Here is a 16069-nt window from a genome sequence, read left to right on the forward strand (position 1 = left end):
ACATCATTGATGACATCTCTCAAGCTTCTTTTGCACATATTGCTCTATAAATGGTTATAGCATTAGATCTCTGAATGTAAGTACAAAATAGCTCAGAAGAATATGAAGCATCATTAATGCCATCACAGATACAACTCCCTTATGTGTAGCAAGCATGTGTGAGGGACATTGACCCTATACCATACACTTCACTCCTAGACCGCGGCCACACCGCAGAGCTTATACTCCTCGACCTCTCAGCAGCCTTCAACATGGTCTCCCAAAGCGCTCCATGCAACAGACTCCACGACATATGAATCCGCAGAAGAGCCCTGGAATGGATCCATCATTACTCTCTGGGAGGACTCGGAGAGTCAGACTTGCGCCCTACACATTCAGACCCACAAGAGTCAACTGCGGAGTCTCCCAAGGATCCTCACTGAGTCCCACACTGTTCAACGTTTACATGGCCCCCTTGCAGCCATCGTCAGAAGCCACAGAATGAACATCGTGTCATATGCTGATAACACACAACTCATCATTTCCCTCACTGAAGACCCGGACACGGCCAAAGAGAACTTCCTCTTAGTAATGGAAGCCGTCGCCACCTGGATGAGAGAAAGCTACCTCAAGCTCAACTCCAACAAAACTGAGTTAATCGTCTTCAGAAAAAAGCCACCACAGCTTGGGAAGACTCCTGGTGGCCCACAGCCCTCAGCGCCCCCCCTGAACAGTCTGAGCACGCCCGTAACCTAGGCATGATACTCAACTCCTCCCTATCCATGACACACCAGGTAAACTCATTCGTTTCCTCCTGCTGGCACACACTCCGCAAACTTCAGAAAATCTTCAGATGGAACCCAGCAGACTGCCGCAGGACGGTCACCCTCGCCTTAGTCACAAGCAAACCTGACTACGGCAATGCCCTCTATGCTGCCAGCTTGACTAGAAACATCCAAAAACTACTACTCATGCAGAACGCCGTCACCAGACTCATCCTGGACCTCCCAGGCCGAGAACATATCTCCCAACACCTGAGGACCCTCCACTGGCTCCCGGTCGAGAAATGAATCACCTTCAAGCTATTCACCCACACATACAAGGCCATTCACAACGCAGGACCAGCCTACCTGAACCACCACGTCTCCTTCCACACCTTACCAGATCCCTCTGCTCTGCCCAGCTGACCCTGGCCACCATCCCTCACATTTGTAAAACCACAGTCAGAGGACGATGCTATACCTGCATCGCAGCAAAGAGCTGGACCAACCTCCCCATGCACCTCAAAGGCCATTGCTCACCATCTTCAGGAAGAACCTCAAGACATGGCTCTTAGGATGAGGCCACCTCATCTGCCCCCCAGCACCTTGAGACCCTCACAGGTGAGTAGCAGTGCTTTACAAAAACTGATTGATTGACTTCATGGTTAGCCTAGTTCACATTTACCAACAACCACAGGTTGCATTGCACATGGTGTTCAATATGTATACAACTGCTCAGAGAAAGCCAAGACCCTAAAAATACTGAGCGTCTGTTCCAAAAGGAATGCCCTACTACGTACAGCTTTTATCTGTATCAAACCCCTGATAGTCACAGAACCTACATTGAGAAAAGTTTGTATGAGTGGAGAGGTAGATACTGTAAACAATATTCTCTGTATGGAGAGAGTTTACCCTGTACAAGACTGTTTGTAACCAGTGAAACACTTATAAGAAATACACCACAGAGTATTAAAAACTAAGGACACTGTATATTGTATGCAACACTTGGCAAAAAATACACTATTCGCTTAAAATAAGCAACTCTTGAATATGCTAAAGATTATGCTACCTGCAGCCTTCATACTGTGGTGAAAAGTTTATAGGTAGCCCATCTTTGGAGCAAAACAAGCATGTGTACATAGCTTACTTAATTACTGGTGGACACAGTCTTCAATGTATAGTAGAAGCTGTCATGATGAGACGATTCTGTATAATAACTCAAGGCTGCCTACAATATTTAGTATTTGGTAAGAGGCATCTTTGCCCTGCTGAAAACTTTTTCTGCAGTACCAAACAAACTTGTGTGAAATATAATGAACAGAAGTCATCAACTGTTCCCTACACACAGAGTTACTCTTCAGTGCAATGTTATGTTATGTGGATTGGTAGAGCATAGCTAATCACCCTGTAACAGGGCATTGGGCCCTGTCGGAACAGACGAAGAACTGGGCCCGATAGAACGGTGCCCTGGGGGACAATACAGAAACCTGCGCACACAGAAGGAAGACGCCGAGAGAATTCGGGGGAAAACAGAGAGTCAAGAAACAGAGCTGGAAGCCACTTACAGTGCCGAGGAAGACGCGGATCCAGCCGGAGAGTGGAGCGCATGAGAACGGGAGGAACACGTCCTAGAAGAGGAAGAAGAAGGGGACACGTTGGACTGCAATCCAAAGGACGGAGCCCAGAAGCGCCTGATAGACCCAACCACTAAGGCCACAGGACCCCAACTTTGGGACCCAGCAGCCTGCCACGTCCCAGAAGGGACGTGGTTAGCCCAGGTACGTGATCGTATACAGGGCTCTGCCACCAGATTATTTAGAAAAGGGAAAACGAGGTGGGGAATGGTGACAGGGGGTGAAGGGGAAGGGTCCCTACAAAATAAAGAAAAAAACAACTACATATTAAAGAATCACTAAAGTCACTAGACCCTCACCTACCCCCTGTTATAGATAGCAATCAAATAAAATATACCTCTCATCAGAGCAAACCACTTACCTCTTGCCACTATAGCTTCTGTTCTTTCTCCTCATGCTCCTCTAGGACGGTGTCGTAAATGCGAGGTCCGTCTGGAAGACCCAAAAGGGAGATTAATTGGAAAAACACATAAAGAAGAAGAGGAAAAAGAGGGGAAAAAAGGGCCATACGAACACATAATGGACTATTAGAGAGAGACACTATTAGAAACTGTGGAGAAATGCCAATAAATATTTTTTTTTTGTGAAGAGCAAACTTACGTGAGTCAGTCTAATTCATCAAGTATGATGCCTAAAGAAAAATAAGACCCTCCCTGGTGACATACCTCCATAGAACACCCTGTTAACATTTTGGTGTTAGAAGTGGAATTTTGTCCTTACATTAGGTTAGGGTCCATGGAGGAGAAACACACCTTGGAGGACATGATCAGTCAACTTGCTGAGGGTCAAATACATCTACAATTAGTATGGGAAGAGCAGTTAAGGGAAGCCTGAACCGATAGGGAGACGTTACAGACTGCCCTCAAAAGTCAAGCCACCATTATAGCGAACAATGAATTGGTCCTCGAGGCAGCGATAAAGAAACTGACTGATACAAAAGCTACAACACGAGTCCACCCAAATGTACCTAGTTCCGTTTTACAGAAGTTCCAGGAAGGGGAAGACCCGGATGCCTTCTTCACTAGCTTCGAGCGGGTTGCCACATCAGCAAACTGGCCACAAGACAGTTGGGGACAATATGTGGCACCCCTATTGACTGGTACGCTACAAGCCGCATACCAGGCGGTAAATCCAGGATGGACAACTCCATATGGGGACATTAAGAAGGCTATTCTGGAACAAGTAGGGTTTGACACCGATTTTGAAAAAACAAATGGACTCCTATGTAAAACCCTAGAGCCCTCTACTATAGAGTGCAAGATCTAGGTCTGGAATGGTTGAATCCCATGGGTACTTCAAAGGAAGAAATATACAAATTATACTATTGGAACAGTTCCTAGAAGCACTCCCAAAACAAACACAGAACTGGATTAAACAACACCTCAATGTCACAGCAACCTCTGCTACAGCGCTTGCATGTGCTTAACATAGAGCTCCGTATTTTAGAGTGACCCCACTTACAGGACCAAATATAACAACCAAATGCGTCAGTCCCATACCAAAACATCATCTATCGCATAACCCACAAGGTGGTCCAGGTTTGCGTTTTACAGAAAAAGAACTCAATCAAATCCCACAGTGTTATCACTGTGCAGAATGGGGACATATCGCACGCAACTGTCCCCATAAGTTACCCAAGCCTAAACCCATGGAAATAGGAGTGACTAGAGGCAGGGTTTTCTGTACAGGAGGGAAGATAACACAGTATATCAAAAGGATGTCACTAAACAATTTCCCCATTAGGGCATTAGGTAATTCTGGATGTAGTCAATCTGTGGTCAAGCCTGACTTACTGTCTAATGATCAATGGTGGCAGGGAGAAACATGACCATATGTTGTATACATGGAGACAGTAAACAATATCCGATAGCGGAGATTAGTATAAAATGGAGAGGATGGGAGGAAAATTTTAGAGTAGGTATAGTACCTCATCTAGTGGAGAAATTGATCATAGGAACGGACTATTATGACTTCCATAAATTACTTGAAAGCGTAAAAGATGATAACAAAATAGATCCGTGGCTTAAGAAAGCCCCTTTCTCCCACATTAAAAAACGAAATTAAGTAGACAAGAGAAAAGAGAGGAAAAAAGAAAATACCAAATCTATGTTCTGCAACCCTCTTCCTTTGTTCCCCACAGAGAAGACTGTCTTACCGACTCCACCACCTTTCAGCGTATGTCAAAGGGAAGATCCTGCATTAAAACACGCCTGGGCTTCTGCTGTTACAGAATCAACGGGTCAGGTGGGTTCTCACTTTCTTGCACAAAATGGACTGTTATATATGATTGTTCACCAAAATAATGTAAAAAAAAAAATCAATTAATCGTGCCCACCCCATATCGAATACAGGTACTCCATCTAGAACATGGTAAGGTTGGGGGAGGACATTATGGGCGAGAGAAAACCGAAGAATATCTTCTACGTCGTTTCTATTGGCCTGGAGTATTCTCCAACATAAGCAAATTTTGTGCGCAATGTCCCAAATGCCAACTTTTTAATCCAAGGATGGTCCCAAAGGCACCCCCCTACTCTTACCAGCATGACCACTAAAAGTGTGGCACATGCTATGAACATTTTTTTTTTTCAGAGTGGGATTTCCAAAGGAACTTCTGACAGACCAGGGTACATCTTTTATGTCCCACCTTATGTCACAAATATGACAACTACTTGGGGTCAAACATATTCGCATATCTGTATATCATCCACAGACAGAGAGATTGGTAGAGAGGTATAACCGAACAATTAAAACACTCCTAAAAAAATGATATCGGACTCAGGGAAAGATTGGGATAAGAAATTGCTGTTGGTCCTGTATGCCATTCGCACTCATGTTCGGGCTTCAACTGGATATAGCCCTTTTGAATTAGTATTTGGCAGACAACCCAGAACTCTCCTGGAAATGGAAGCTGAGCAGTGGGACGAGAAGGAAACTGAATGTAAAGATGTACTTGAATACACCCAACAGCTGAAAGACAATATATAGTATGTATGGGAAGATGTTAGGATCCAGTTAGAGGGAGCCCAGGAGAAACAAAAAAAAATATTATAATACTAGAAAAATGTTAAGTTAATTATGTATAGGAGATAAGGTATTGGTTCTTTTACCGAGTACAAAAAATAATTTGTTAGCAAAATGTCAAGGTCCCTATAAAGTACTTGAAAGATTAACCCCTGTCACGTATCATCTGGAAATGTCACATACGCCAAAGAAAACCCAGGTATATCATATTAATCTCCTGAAAAAGTGGGAAGAAGAAGACATGCAAACCACAACTGGAGACTCTTTTTTTCATCAATGGCATAAAACGTCTTGAGATTACTATGTGTCCCTAACCAAATGAATCCCAAGAGAGTATACCACATATTAATCCCGACCTAACCGATGAAAATAAAACCCAGATAATGGCGGTACTAAACAAACATAGAAATCTCTTTTCACCGAATCCTGGGAGGACTCCATTAATACAGCATAATATCATCACTGAGGGAGGGAAAATAATCCAGTTAAAACCTTATCACGTACCTGAGGCCCGTAGACAGATAGTTGAGCAAGAGGTACAAAATATGTTACGTTTGGGAATAATTGAACCATCCACGAGTCCCTGGTCCTCTCCAGTTGTTTTAGTACCAAAACCAAACAGTACGATCCGTTTTTGTATCGACTTTAGGCAACAACACCATTTCATAATTTGATACATATCCAGTACCTAGAGTAGACGAGCTAATTGAACAATTAGGTCAGGCACAATATCTCTCCACGCTAGATCTGACGAAGGGATATTGGCAAATACCACTAAACCCTAAGGATGAAAAAAAACGCTTTTTCTACCCCGTCTGGATTATACCACTTTACGGTATTACCTTTTGGCCTACATGGAGCACCTGCCACTTTTCAACGTTTGATGGACAGAATATTAAGACTACATACTGCCCATGCTGCCGCCTATCTGGATGACATTGTCATCTATAATGAAACCTGGGACCAACACATAAACCACTTATCTAAAGAATTTCAATCCCTAACAGAAACCGGATTAACAGCTAATCCAGAGAAATGTAAATTAGCCAGAACCTCAATTGCTTATCTTGGATACAACATAGAAAAAGGATGTATACGACCTCAAGTCGACAAAGTCAACGCCATCACCAAGATACTACCTCTTAAAGCCAAGTGGGAAAAACATTCCTTTTTGGGAATGGTGGGATACTATCGCCATTTCATCCCAAATTAATCCACCTATGAAGCCCATTTCACTAATCTCTTACAGAAGGAACAACCAAATAAGATAGGTGAACTGACGGGGTCCCAAATGGCAAGTTATCAAACCATTAAAGAATTCTTGGTGACAAAACCCATTTTACACTGTCCCAAGTTTAAGAAACCATTCTGGTTACAAAAGGATGCATCAGATGTGGGTCTGAGGGCTACACTCTCTCAGAATGATGAGGAGGGGATGGCTCATCCAATAATATATATTAGTAGAAAACTGTTACCGAGAGAAAAACGCTCCCCCTCCATAGAAAAGGAGTGTCTGGCCATAAAATGGGCCATTGAAAGTTTGCAAAATTATCTATTAGGACATCCTTTCACATTAACCACAGACCATGCCCCACTGACATGGTTAGCTCGCCATAAAGATACAAATCCTAGAGTATTTACGGTGTTTCATGGCACTCCAACCTTTTGTACAACATTCCCCTGGCTCATAACTGATACCTTCTGATTACCTCTCAAGACATCCTGTAGGTTTAGGGTTAGAGCAGCCCTTTACAGGGGGGAGCTAATGTAACAGGGCTTTGGGCCCTGTTGAAATGGGCGAAGAACTGGGCCCGATAGAAAGGTGCCCCAGGGGGACGATACAGAAACTTGCATGCCGATGTCAGCCCGACAAAGGGAATAACCTGGAAGAAGGCGAGGAGGCGTGCGCACACAGAAGAAAGACGTCAAGAGAGTTCGGGGAAAAACAGAGAGTCAAGAAACGGAGCGGGAAGCCACCTACAGTGCCGAGGAAGATGCGGATCCAGTCGGCGAGTGGAGCGCACAAGAAGAACGGGAGGAATGCATCCTAGAAGAGGAAGAAGAAGGGGACGCATCGGACTGCAGCGGAGAGGACGGAGACCAGAAGCGCCTGATAGACCCAACCACTAAGGCCACAGGACCCCAAGTTCGGGACCCAGCAGCCCGCCACATCCCAGGAGGGACGTGTCTAGCCCAGGTATGTGATCGGGTACAGGGCTCTGCCACCAGATTATTTAGAAAAGGGAAAAGGAAGTGGAGAATGGTGACAGGGGGTGAAGTGGATGGGGCCCTACAAAATAAAGGAAAAACCAAATTAAAAAAAAAGAAGAAAAGGAGAAGGAGTATTAAGTTCACTTTGCAACGCATGTTTTGTGGGAACACCTGCACCTTTTGGGAGCACAAATACATATTAAAGAATCACTAAAGATACTAGACCCTCACCTACCTCCCCATTATTATTATTATAGATAGCAATAAAATAAAATATACCTATCATCAGAACAAACCACTTACCTCTTGCCACTATATCTTCTGGTCTTGCTCCTCTATGACGGTGTCGTAAATGCGAGGTCCATCTGGAAGACACCGAAGGGAGATTAATTGGAGAAACAAATGAGGAGGAAAAAGAGAAAAAAAAAGGACAATACGAACACATGATGGACTGTTAGAGAGAGACATTATTAGAAATTGTGGAGAAACGCCAATACTTTTTTTTTTTTTTTTGTGAAGAGCAAACTTACGTGAGTCAGTCTAATTCATCACGTATGACACCTAAAGAAAAATAAGACCCACCCTGGTGACATATTTCCCTAGAACAACCTGTTAACACACCCATGAGGATATCCAGACACTGAGTATTACAAACATGAGGGGGAGAAGGAGATCATTCCTGTTTTGTCTGCAACAGCCATGTCTTAATATTCCTTCAGAAGTCCAGGAGATAGTGGGGAGATTCTGAGGTGTTGCAGGAGATTGTTCCAGGTCATGGCTGCAAGGTATGAGAAGGTGTCCTCCACAGCCGTAAGGATGGGTAGACCATGCACTGCTAATTCCCCAGATATTACATCACTCATGACATCTCCTATGACATCATTGATAATATCACTGTAACATTTGCAGTAAAATTATTGATGAGAAAACTGTGTATGGCGAGTTATAGTTACCTTAGGGCACAAGTTATAGTTACTTGAAATAAGTCTTACTGTAAAAGCTAAAGTTCTATGGTTTTGTGCGTGTAAAATCTGAACCTAACTATAACACTCCTGTAACCTTTGTTTGTTTTTGTGAATATATATATATATATATATATATACACACACACACACACACACACACACACACACACACACACACACAGGTACCTCAAATCTACTTACCTTGCACAGTAAAGGAACATACATGATAAAAACATATGAGGTAAAGGTATTGCATGGTAATACCTGTGCTGTAAAGGCTGTTTCCCACATCTAGCCATTCAAGCTATCATTATGTCCTATATGTTTATGGGTGAAAACATGTACCTCTGTGTTTTCCCTTAGCCTCAGAAAAATCCAAATGAGGCACAGGTCATTGCTCAGGCACAGAAACACATACCTGGGCCTGGGGTCGTTGCGCACCCAGGGAAACATAGCAACCAAAGACATTTCTGAATACTAGACACCTGGAGGAGTCCTGGGTAGTGAGCCTTACGAGGATGCCACCACATTTTCTTACCCATAATTCCCTACACAGGTCCAACGTTGTTTAAAAAAGGATTTCCTCGCATTTTGCTGAATGAACGTTTCAGAATGTGTGTGGGATAGCAAAACTCCCACCAGCTAGTATTCCTGCACTTTCACCAATAAAAACGGTAACTGGCATGTGGATGAGCCTATTATGCCTGAACAGGCCAATATATGCAACAGTGTAAAATTTGCGGACGGTTCCTGTCCCATGCAGTAGTTCCACTCACACAAAAGAGTTACTGTTTCTATCAGCAAATATGTGTGAACATTAAATAGTAGGATTTTTGCCATTTGCTAGAAGTTCTGGAGTTTTCAATCACGGAAAAGGGAAGTTTTATGAATTTTCTTTTTTTACCCATAGTTTGACATTTGTAGGGGAGTTTGGGTAATTAAACATGCTGACATTCATGCAAGCCACATCAACTTGGATTCCCTTATCTTTAGTTTTCAGAAATGTCTGAGTAGGATCCCATTGATGTCGGCTGATCCTGAGCCTTTCTTAATGCACACATCACCCATGAAATCTTTCCCTTCAAAAACACTTTCTGGAGTCATGTTTGTGGATCCCTACTCAAAAACATGGAAATCCCACCGATGTTTAATAACCTCAAACTCAGGAGACATAGGGAATCACAAATATGGATCAACCCTTGGGATGGATGTGTTCCTATGTGAAGAAGACTGAAGGAAACTATCATGTTTGTGAGAAATATTTTGAAAATCTGACAAATGTCATGTTCGGAGCAATCTCCTGTAATCTAGTCAAGGAGAAGGAGGGCTAGTACCCAAAAACAGAAACCTTAGGATGAATATATGTTACAAATATATGGTTATTCCATACAGCTTGGCTAAGATACCTGTGACCGAAAGACACCTCGCCTTCTCTGCTTGCAGTAGCTTTCCAAATCTCCAAAATTAAATGCACCTAGTTTACTGTCTGAGGGCACATTCAACCCATAGAAAACCAGTACATGTCTTATACGCCTATGCTTAGGAAACCCAGAGAAGCAACGTTGTGGGGGGGGGGGGGGAGGGTTATGCCTTGGAAGGCGTTTGTTCCTGGGCAAGGAGACCCAAGGAATAACCATGTTTTCAAAAAAATATAGTTAAAATTAAAGAAACATGATGTTCACAGTGTTCTAGTCAGTAAATAAGTGGAAGTGAGGTCTGGGTTGCACCAATAGACTCCTTAGGGGTCACACATAATTAGAAATCTACACTTTTTATCCTTTCCATGTAGTGCAGAGATTGACATCATCAAATGAACAGTGCACCATAAACAGGGATTCTGACGCATTTTTGTGATATACTCTCATGCTACATAATTGATTATGCAGATTACCTTTCCTGGGAAAACATTCATACTTGGCATTGCCAAATTCCAAACATTCAGGGGAAATTTTTCTTAGCATGCAGGGATCTGTGCTTGTCCATTACATAAATGCAACAACATATTGAGCAAATTTATTACAAAATGAAATATTTCCACATTTTTCATTATATTTTTAGGCTGCAAGGAGATATTCATCAAGGCCAGATGTCTTCAAACTGTGGGGCATACCGAGGTTCTTTCCCTTTCGCCAGTGCCTCAGCATGTATTTGTAAATGAAGATATCCTGAAAGCGCGACTTTGTTTATTTGGCGCAATTCCCAGCTGTCTTCATTTACAAGCAGCAGGTGAAGTACAAACAAAAAATGGGTAAGCACCTTGACCCTGAACGCCATGGTGGCACGGTAAAAGACATTACTAAAAATTAATATTGAGTAAGTGTGGACGGGAGGACACAGGCACGGAGAGCGCTCCTCCTTTGGGTGTCCCCAAGGTTACTACGGAGTGCCCCGGGGCACCGAACAAAGCCGGCTTTCGCCCGGAAGGAAAAAGAGCGTGGGACTAGAGCGACAAGAGAAGAACAAGGAAAAAGAAGACCGCGTTTTAGCAGAAAAGAAACAGGAGGAGAAGGGAAGGAAAGAGGTAAAAAAAGAACGAACAGAGAAAATAAAAAAATAGTGAAACAACAGGAGGAGACCATAAAGGTTGGAGCCACTGGGACAACTCCAGCCACGTCACAGGAGGGGCGTGGCTTAGCCAGGTATGAGTTCTGGGCTGGAATTGGCTACATAATAGCACACCAGGGAGAGGCATGGGTCAGGGTTGGTGGGCCTGAGGGCAAAGGGATACAATATATTTGCTCCTATCCGCATGAGATACACTGCCCTTTTTCCTCTCAGGGACACTAACCCAACCATCCCTCTCCTTTAGTTATAAGAACCAAAACAATATAAGAACCTCTTACCTGATTACACATCTGTTGTTGTCTCTTCATTTCCCCGAGGGTCCTCCACCAACCGATCCACCAATCCCAAGGCCTAGGAGGGAAAAAAAGAGGCGACATAAGTCAAAGACTCTACCTAGGAGATAACCTACCTGGTGTCACAATATATATAGAACAAGACAATAAAAATGGAAATAGGTTCTCTAATCCGAATCCTGTGTGTTATATGCATTCCCCATAGGATCACCACCCCTTTCCTACCCTTTTACAGTAAGTATTTTTTTAACCTGACATTAACTGAAGATACAATGATGCACATACCTTACATGAATAATAAACACAAGTTAAACTAATCCGTGGGAAATGCAATCTTTTACTATAAAACCTCAAGTGGTTAATGCAATCACTGCAACTGTCTGTATTTAAGGATGGAGAGCAACCAAATTGAATCATGGTTGGCGCAGAGGGGAACAAGGGCTGTACATTTTTAGTGCTATGAGATTCCAGCCTGCAAGGGTGTAAGGGATAGATCTGTAAATGAGCAAGTCACTTTTTTTTAAACTGTATTGCACACAGTATAAGATAGGCTGCCTTAAAATGATTTAGGGCCAGATGTATCAAGATTGTTGGCGTTCGCAAACGGGCCGAGCATTTGCAAACCATTAAGAGATTACAAGTATGTATTGATAACCCATTTGCAAATGAGAAGGTGTCTCCTGTGGGTCCCTTCCCCTTTGTGAATGTAAAAAATATAAAACAAAGGTTATGGAAGAGAAGGGTTGTGTCTTCTTAAGCAAACAAAAATACTCACAGACATGGTGGTCTGCTGACCAAAGCAGGGCACCATCCATGTGATGGCGCCTATTCCTAATGGGTCGCAAATTGCGAACTTCCTCATTAACATTTATGAGTTAGATCGATTTGGAGTCCATTAGGAATCACTAATTTAAAGGTCAAACTTGCATATATTAGGAATTGTGATTTGCAGAATAGGATTCAGTAAAAAATGTAATTTCTAATTTTGATACATGTGGCTCCTTGTGTTTAAAAATATTAAAAGTGCTTTCAAAGTATGTATTTCAGACAGAACCTAGTGCAAGCAGTAGGTGTCCATTAAAAGAACGCTTTCCAGAACTCAGTATCCTTATGTCACTTTTCAAAAAATCACATCTTTGTCATCATGAAACTTGAAGTGATTACCTTAAGTTAAAGCCTATAGTTGATGACAGCAGTCTTTACATTTGCCAATTAATCAACTGCATACATAAACATTTCTTTCAGCTAGGAGGAACCTTGGAGAGAAGGCTTATTTATTCTTAAGCTCTCTGTAGCTCCCTCAGATTTGCAGCACATGACACCCCCATCACCTCCCACTCACTTTTACCAAGTCAGATCAAGGTCCACATTAAAAGTATGGGAACTATTTTAGTTTAATTAAAAGACAATGAGAATATTGGTTCCCATGGATCCTGCCCACTTTGTCATGCAGGGTATTTGGACAAAATATCGATTTAAAAAATCAAGTTGAAGAAATATTGTGTTTTCAATATCGTGACACAGAAATATTGTGAGATCCTCACAAGTGATTTACCATGCTTTTTAAATCCTGGATTTATACCATTGTCAGGGAACTGGTAAACTTTTCATCTACATAATTTGATCTCTTATAGATTCAGATACATTGATTGTGGAAGGTGCATTAAAATTAGTAAGGCATGCCTCATTTGAAAAGATTATGAAAAACTGTGTACCCCCTGCTGTACTGTCTGATTTTGCATCCAAGCAGTAGTGCTTACTGAAGGTATTACAATTTTCCATGTAGCTGCACAGTGGATATCCGTAAGGGGCACTTCCTCAAAGAGAGGTGCTGAACCTGCTACACTTCTTATGGAATGCTCTATGACCATCCTTGCTAGTGAGTGTCCCACTGGTGTGTGGCAGTAGGTAAGGCTGCTGCTGCTATCTTGAGATTCCCTGTTTTGATGTTGGATAACCATTCTGCTGTTTGGAGAACGCTACCAGCAACTGGTTAGACTTTCTAGAATCTTTTGTCCTGTATTTTGGAATACATCTAGAATTAGTGCACATTGTTATCCGATCTGCTGTGAATTTCAAACGGGGTTCATTGATTGTAAGTGCTTGTATTTCACTGACATTTTTGGGTGAGGTCAGGGCCAAAAAACCTTGGTGGTCATTACAACCCTGGCGGACGGTGTTAAAGCTGCGGAAATACCGCAAACAGGCCGGCGTACAAAAAAAGGGAATTATGATCCTGGCGGAAACCGCCAACAGAGACGGCCACTTTAACACTCCGACTGCCACGGCGGTACAGACAAGCAGCGCGGCGGTTACCGCCAACAGACAGGCGGGAGACAGTGTACCGCCCACACTATTACAACCAGCCAATCCGCCACCTTTTCCGGGGCGGATTCACCGTGGATAAAAACACGGCGGAAACAGCCATTTCAATGGGAAAACGCTCACCTGAACACATCCCACGAGGAACGACGACTCCATGGACCCGGAATTACAAATACTCCCTGCCCTCGTCTTTCTGCTCCTCTACGAACAACAGCTACGTAGGCGCAGAAGACACCGGTGAGTACTGCACCTACGACACAGGGGAGGGGGAAGGCAAAAGTTAGGGGGACACCCACCAAACACCACCACCCCCACCCTTGCATATCACAACATACACACCAATGCATTCACAAAAATAACAGTAACAACCCACAATCCCCCCGGAAGAATGAAAAGACAATGTGAAATTCGGTCAAACATTATAATGTGCCAATATACATGTCATACAAAAATATACTTATATATTAGAAAATCACTCATAATTATATACAATATGAGAAGTAGTGCAGATATGTACACAACGATGTCCGTGCACCAACAGTCCAAAAATGCATGGGCGAGGCCCACAAACGACACCTGACCACAATCGGAGAGAACACTGCCGGGGCATCAGATAGAAATACTACAGGCACCTCAGGGGGAAGGGAAGGGGGGGCACCTCAGCCAGATGAATGCGAAGCCAGATCCACGTTGGGGCACCATGCCCATTGATGTATCCTGGGGAGTGCAAAGCCACAGTCTCTCACGTCTCTCCAGTGGGTGGTTTGCCCACTCCTTTATCCTGGGGAGTGCAAAGCCACAGTCTCTCAAGTCTATACAGTGGGTGGTTTGCCCACTGTGCCATCCTGGGGAGTGCAAAGCCACAGTCTCTCAAGTCTATACAGTGGGTGGCTTGCCCACTGTGCCATCATGGGGAGTGCAAAGCCACAGTCTCTCAAGTCTATACAGTGGGTGGTTTGCCCACTGTGCCATCCTGGGGAGTGCAAAGCCACAGTCTCTCAAGTCTATACAGTGGGTGGCTTGCCCACTGTGCCATCCTGGGGAGTGCAAAGCCACAGTCTCTCAAGTCTATACAGTGGGTGGTTTGCCCACTGTGCCATCCTGGGGAGTGCAAAGCTACAGTCTCTCAAGTAGATGCAGTTCTCTACTGGTACTGGGTGGGATTGGTGCCCATACTGGATGAGTCTCCATGTGAAAGTTCATGTCCTATCACTGTCCCAGCTGCACATGGGATAAGGATGCCTGATGTGGCGGTCCATTCATTCCTACACGGTGCTTGCCCTGTTCAGCGGTCTTCACCATGGCGGTCTTTGCCCTGTTCAGCGGTCTTCACCATGGCGGTCTTTGCCCTGTTCAGCGGTGCTTTGCCATGACGGTCTTTGCCCTGTCCAGCGGTCTTCACCATGGCGGTCTTTGCCCTGTTCAGCGGTCTTCACCATGGCGGTCTTTGCCATGGCGGTTCTGGTACGGACATTGGTGTGTGGCATGACGTTCCCTACACTGGGCATTGGTGTGTGGCATGACGATCTCTACACTGGGCATTGGTGTGTGGCATGACGTTCCATCATTGCCCAGCGGGGCTGTGGCAGCCGGGGCCCTCCTGGGCTGTGACTCCGGCGGTGGACTCAGGGCCAGTGACGATACATGGGCCCTCCTGGGCTGTGACTCTGGTGGTGGACTCAGGACCAGTTACGATACTTGGGCCCTCCTGGGCTGTGACTCTGGCGGTGGTCTCTGGACCAGTGACGATACTTGGGCCCTCCTGGGCTGTGACTCTGGCGGTGGTCTTTGGACCAGTGACGATACTTGGGCCCTCCTGGGCTGTGACTCTGGCGGTGGACTCAGGACCAGTGACGATACTTGGGCCCTCCTGGGCTGTGACTCTGGCGGTGGTCTCTGGACCAGTGACGATACTTGGGCCCTCCTGGGCTGTGACTTTGGCGGTGGACTCAGGACCAGTGACGATACTTGGGCCCTCCTGGGCTGTGACTCTGGCGGTGGACTCTGGACCAGTGACGATACTTGGGCCCTCCTGGGCTGTGACTCTTGTGGTGGACTCTGGACCAGTGACGACGGTGCTGGCGGTTGTGTCTGAACCGCCGGAAATGATGGCGCACTTCTCCGCCGTGACACTCACAACAGGCTGGCAAGACTTCCTCTGGACCTTCCCCACCTTTGGTGGAGTCACAGCTGACTCTCCAATCCCCTTCGAACCCAGGTCAGTTGTTGTCCCACCAGGAGTCTTAACACGGTCCCGTCGTCCACTTTCCAATTTTAGAGCCATTACAGGGGGTGGGCTGCCAGTGCCTTGGCTC

The 16069-nt window shown here is 44.5% G+C and overlaps 1 long non-coding RNA gene across 1 annotated transcript in view; it reads right to left on the reverse strand.

Annotated features, from left to right (window-relative positions):
* LOC138260775 (uncharacterized) overlaps positions 1-11485 on the reverse strand; it is a 72881-nt gene extending 61396 nt beyond the window's left edge. Inside the window, exons 1-4 of the long non-coding RNA XR_011198982.1 lie at positions 11415-11485; positions 7910-7971; positions 2736-2806; positions 2306-2368 (exon numbers count right to left, since the gene is read on the reverse strand). This is a non-coding gene — a long non-coding RNA (uncharacterized lncRNA). The remainder of the gene's footprint in view (positions 1-2305; positions 2369-2735; positions 2807-7909; positions 7972-11414) is intronic.
* Between the last annotated feature and the right edge of the window lie 4584 nt (positions 11486-16069).

The sequence above is a fragment of the Pleurodeles waltl genome, chromosome 10, assembly GCF_031143425.1.
Source record: "Pleurodeles waltl isolate 20211129_DDA chromosome 10, aPleWal1.hap1.20221129, whole genome shotgun sequence".
Classification (NCBI taxonomy): Eukaryota; Metazoa; Chordata; class Amphibia; order Caudata; family Salamandridae; genus Pleurodeles; species Pleurodeles waltl.